This window comes from Amphimedon queenslandica, unplaced genomic scaffold, assembly GCF_000090795.2.
Source record: "Amphimedon queenslandica unplaced genomic scaffold, v1.1 AMPQUscaffold_13038, whole genome shotgun sequence".
Classification (NCBI taxonomy): Eukaryota; Metazoa; Porifera; class Demospongiae; order Haplosclerida; family Niphatidae; genus Amphimedon; species Amphimedon queenslandica.
This window is the reverse complement of record NW_003546726.1, coordinates 42,274-48,412: the sequence shown is the minus strand read 5'-3', so window position 1 is coordinate 48,412 and position 6,139 is coordinate 42,274.

Below are 6,139 nucleotides of genomic sequence, written 5' to 3'. Positions count from 1 at the left end.
ATGTGTCATTCAATAATATTTTTACATCTCTCTGTTTAGTGCAAGGATGAAACAGATGCAGAGGTCAGCGTTAGGTTCTTCAGGTAGCTTGAGGCCTGGAGAGTGGGTTATGGCTTTCGGATTGCCTTTGTCATTACCAAACACAGTTACTGCTGGAATAGTAAGCTACGTCCACAGACCAGTCTCTGCTATCATGCATGCTGGACTTGCCAAATAAGAAAAGGCAGATATTTAATCTCTCTGTTTAGTGCAAGGATGAAATAGATGCAGGAAAGGGTAAAGGTCAGCTGTTAAAACTAATGTAATGACAACTAGATAAAATAATGAGAGTGATGCGCTTCCTTTCACCTCATCTATTTTATTACACGTGTATAACTTCAGGGTAGGTAGTGGAAATACGACGCTCTATTGATGCCTTCCTTTGGTGTGATCCAGAGTCATACTCAAACACTTTATCACCCAAAGTAGAGCTACACTTTGACTCACCAATGTAGAGGCTACATTCAGTAGTGAAGTGACAGCAGATGAAGGAGGATAGCGGCCTGTTTACTTTGTCTCTTTTCTGCAGTATAGCAATATGTCCTGTCAGTCAGTAATTGCTGGCTAACAAATTATTACGTCAAATTTCTAAAATTGAAACATTCAAGTTACAAAACTTTTGGGACATCGACATTAGACTTGAACTTTTTAATTGCAATATAAATGGCTGATTTTAATTTGGCATGACATCAAAAGTGTTTTATCACTAAAATTACTTCTTGAATTTACCATAGAAACTGGTAAAACTGTAGCGCTCTCTTGATGCAATTATGAGTGGCAAGTATCACTAGTTTCTGGGCCAAAGCAGGTGGGTAGCCACGGCCTGTACACATTTTGTATGACTTTGGCAAACTAGACTCAGTTATTTGCTTTCTAAGCAACTAGTGGCATACAAAGCATACAGTAAGTCTATATGTTTAATTGGTACAAGTCCAAAGCAAGCCAGACTGACAACCATGACTGAAGCTCAATGACTATGTAACAAATTGTACTTATGTAGGGTACAAATTGAACCTGTCGACTTTAGCTGGAGATTAACAAAGACAGTTAGTTTGCTACAAATAGTTCAAGACTAGCTCCTATGTCTAACATCACACTAATAGTGTTTTATCACAAAATAGTGACAGTAGCTCCAGAAAACAATCTCGACACTGTTGGGTAATGATCATTTCAGCATTTGACGTCTGTTTGTTTTATGTCTCATGCATTTCATCATGGGATCTAATCAACACATTGCAAATGTTGTATACACTCCTCAGATAAGAGGACATACAATTAATGGCTGATAACTATTGCATTATACACTCACAAAAGTTGATTTATCACCTAAGACATACACAATGTTTATACACAGTTTACAAAACAAGTGGTCTGTGTGTAGGAAATGAACGACTCACACTGTACACATCTCCTTGGGAACAGACTTTTAAACCAGGCTGGCTGGGTCTGGCCTTGACTTTTCAGGAGTTCATCTTTTATAGTCATATAAACTATTGTCTCTCTGAGACATTAGGAACAGACAAGATTGTTTTGATTTTTTGATCATTTATCTGCTTTGATAGTTTTGATTTTTTTTGATTATAATAATTTTATCTGACTATTATTCATAGTTGATGTACTGGATGATGCAGGGATTAGCACTGTCATCTATTCTGACTCTTCTCTTGGCTCACTCACTATAACATCACTTGGTTCCTTTGAGCTGGTACAGCAGCAGAGGCTACCATACTTTAAAATTTTGCAGGAAGGTCTTCTGCACTATAGCAACATTTCCTGTCCCAGTGATTGCCGGTTTAAAAATTATTATGTCAAGTTTCAAAATTAATTCTGTTATTTCGTTTGTACAGTCAAACAACACTGGAAAAATTTTGAAAAAAAAAAATGAAAAAGTTAGTGGGTACTTGTTTAAAGTATAATTCAAAGTATGATTTTAATTTTATTAATCTAACCATAATATATGCCATCATAATTCCCATTTGTCATTCATATTCTTGGTTCCACTGTATAGTCTTAAGTTCAACTTGTCTGAGGGATGTAGTATAGCTGAAGCAGGACTGGATCTCCTGTCTCAATATTTTGTTTGGATAAGTACGACAAGAATGCAGTCTTCAAAACCAGGAAATTGATTTTTTTAAATTGTCAGACTATCTTCTGTGGTGGAATGAAGCTGGTCCTGTAAATCTTGGCATTTTAGCATTTGCGCTTTTGCATGCCATTTCTGATCAAAAAGTGCCTGAGGTTGTGTTGACTGATAAGGAATGTCTCGAAGGTCTATACCTCATATACAGATGACAATAGGTTGTCACCACCAGCCAATCCTGACCGCAATCATTTCTCAAGAGAAGCTTGCTTGAAACGAATATTAAAATCGCAATAAGAATCGCAAAAGAAGAAGCTGGAGGAAAGTGGTGCTGAAGACAAGGACAATAGTGGTGTTGGAGAATAAAACTGTCATAATTTGATCTGAGTAAAACTGGCAATTAATCTTTTAATGTTGTTAATTTGAGGAGTATATCATCTTAAAAAAATGAAACAGTTATAAAAAATTTTGCCTCTTCACCGAAAAAGGTTTTGTAATTATTTGAATTAACTACTTCAACGTTAATGATGCTTTGCTCTAGGAGATTTTATTTGTATCAATTTGTAAAGATGCTTATTAAGGCAGAATGTACCAGTAAAAAATCATGCATGTATATGCACCAGTTGTTCTTTCTCTCTTCTTTCTATTAGTACCAACAGCCACATCAAGAAAATGCTCAGGATCCTCTTAAAAGTATATTAAACTTATACATACGTGGATTGCTAATAAACTTTTATGACATTGATCTTGTCAATATGTGTAAAAAGTAATGTTCATGTGCCATTCTCTATTTAATTTGCATGTGATTTTTTACAACCTAGCAGCATAACCCCAGGTCATTTCTTGCAATATACTCATAAATGCCAATATTATACTACTTTGTTGAGTGGTTGTCAAGGAGAGAGCACTCAGTGTTTCCTGCTAGAATTTTTAAAAATTATTATGTAAACTACTCAATAGAAACAAGAAGGGATAGAATCCAGTTTTCTACGTAACCGAATTTGCTTTGCTTTGGAAAGAAATTGGCTTATATCAGTTCTAACATAAAACCGTTCCCTTCCAAAGTGGTCGTAGCAATGATGTCGATGTTGACAGCATCACACGTGCTGTAAACCTTGAAAGGTTTGTAGAGACTGTCAACGTGTCTTAGCTAGCGACACTTCACAGCAAACGTGGAGGGAAACGGTCACCCCAACACATGACCCTGTACGCTATAGTCTGTGGATATGGCATATTTGTTCCGGTTTCAACCGCCAAAGACCGTGTTTGTCAGTTTATACAAAGGAGGGGACCAGTGATGCACCCCTACTCAACCTCTTCCACATTCTTCAGGAGGACAAGCCTAATGCAATGGAGTAGTGGCATTGAGGGCTCTTGAATTCGCAAGGATAGATTACACAGTGATTCATGGCTATGGTATGAAGATGATCGTCAATTTCTTGGAGCCCTTGGTGCTACTGATTGTGGACATCCCATCATTCCCGAAGAGGTTAGACGAAGGTGCTAACAACCACACCACTTGGATAAAAAGTTCTAGTGAGAACACTGATGTGGGAAAATTCCACCTATGAGAGTTGTCAAGCAAAAATTTTTTAAAAAGAATAAAAGGAGCTTGGTAAATAATGGTGGCTTATGGCTTGGATTACTCACTAAAGTATATAAATGGGACCTCGAACATTGCATCAGTCAATCTCTGGAGACTATAATGAAGTGAAGCCAATTTTTTTAACTCAAAAGATGATCTCCCGTTCAGCAATGCCTGTCAATACAACACCTTAATGTTAAAGGTCCAAAAATTATCTATTTTTATCCAACCCACCACTTATTACCTGGACCTGCATTTATGGCTAACTTTATAAATTGGCTAATTTCCAAAAATACTCTGTACTATTGCCTGTTAAAGCATTAGTAAATGGATGGGGGCCATCTCCTTGACAAAATATTGAGATATTTTTATGCATTTGAGGCAGCTGCAACTAAGATGTCAGGGAAGAAATTTACAAATGATGTAGCTAAAAAATTCTTCAAAACACCTGGCGATTTAGCTCTATTCAATTGCTTTGTGACATCGTGGATGCATGTTTTAATTTTGTAATATATTACTTTTTTTACAGACCAATCAGTGAAGCCAACACTACCCAATAAATTTGCTGTTTTTCATGTGATGGTATAGTTTTAGTGAAAGAAGAAAGTGGTGACGTAAATAAGAAGGCTTGTAAAATTATCTGGAAACCTAGATGGACTCATACTTGTCAATTTAATGAAACCAGTGGAATCATTGGTTGTATTAGACGTAAATGTGCTATTCAAAGATATTTTTAAATCTCTCTGTTTAGTGCAAGGATGAAACAGATGCAGAGGTCAGCATTAGGTTCTTCAGGTAGTTTGAGGCCTGGAGAGTGGGTCATGCCTTTTGGATCGCCTTCGTCATTACCAAACACAGTTACTTCTGGAATAGTTAGCTACAATAGTTTTAAGATGAGAAAAGATGGCCATATCATCAACACTCCAGCTATAACATGACAACTGAGTGAGTAATTCCACTGTACCTTGTCCTGATGGACTGAGACTGACTCTGATAATAGACATTAGTCATAGGACTCAGGTGAATATACTTCTGTCTTCATAGCAATGGAGGAGCAAGCGCCCTGGCTCCTGGAAGCAAAATTTACCAAAACAGGAATTGCCAAAGGGTGAGAATAGGCCTATGAAAAACTGCTAAAAAAGCCAAAACAATTAACAACCAAAAAGCTTACAGGAGAAATAAAGAGTGAGATGAAACAAAAAGAGAGCTCAAAGTGGCTCCTAAAGAAAGGATGACTTGATAAAAGAGGAAAATGGTCAGCCTGCCTGTTCACCAAAAGATTCACCATCTTACTTCAGTTGAGAGGTGCACGTTAATTAGAACGTTTGATGCACAAGGTCCATATACACCATGTACATTATATGCATACATTATACGTATGCATATGTGTGCACGTACGCCTAGCCTTCTGTATCATTTGTCGTCATTAGCTTGCTAGCATATTGCATATGCATATGATATGACATGACATGGCGTGCATGACGACATAGCAGTAGAACTAGTGACGTATGACAGTGCCTAGTTGGCAATTGGTTGAAGAGAGATATGTTGATCCTGCTTTTTACCCTTTTTTCATTTGCTGGTCAGTTGCTACTTATAACATATCCGTGTTATTCTCTGTAACTTCATTAGCTGCCATGGAACTTCTGCCCTTTGCTGATAAAGATTTTTGTTTAGGCTCAATAGCGAATTGGACTTGTACCATAAAACCAGGCAATGCGATTGGATGGGTTTATGTGGTCAATTCTAGATTTTACATGACAAACAATAGCAATGTCTTACCTCTGGGATCAAGTCCATTTAGATACGCTACAGTCTGTGGATACGGCATATTTGTTCCAGTTTCAACAACCAAAGACCGTGTTTGCCAGTTTATACAAAGGAGGGGACCAGTGATGCACTCCTACTCAACCTCTTCCACATTCTTCAGCAGGACAAGTCTATGCAATGCAGTAGTGGCGGCACTGAGGGCTCCTGAATTCGTAAGGCTAGATTACAAGTGATTCATGCTTATGGCAATAAGATGATCGTCGATTTTATGGAGCCTTTGGTGTCACTGATTGTGGACATCCCATCAGTCCTGACGAGGACAGATGTAAGTGCTAACAGCCACATTACTTGGATAAAAAGTCCTAGTGAGAACACTGGTGTGGGAAATCTCCACCTATGAGAGTTGTCAAGCAAAGAATTTTTAAAAAGAATAAAAGGAGCTTGGTAAACAATGGGGGCTTATGGCTTGGATTACCCTCTACAGTATATAAATGGGACTCTGAAGTCTGAACATTGTATCAGTCAATCTCTGGAGACTATAATGACAGTGACGTTTACGGATGTGACTCTATTTTTAATACACCCACACTCTTAATTACGCGCATGTGCAAACAACTGATACCAGGCTCTCCGTCCTCCTTCAAGAGCCTGGGGACGAGGCTATA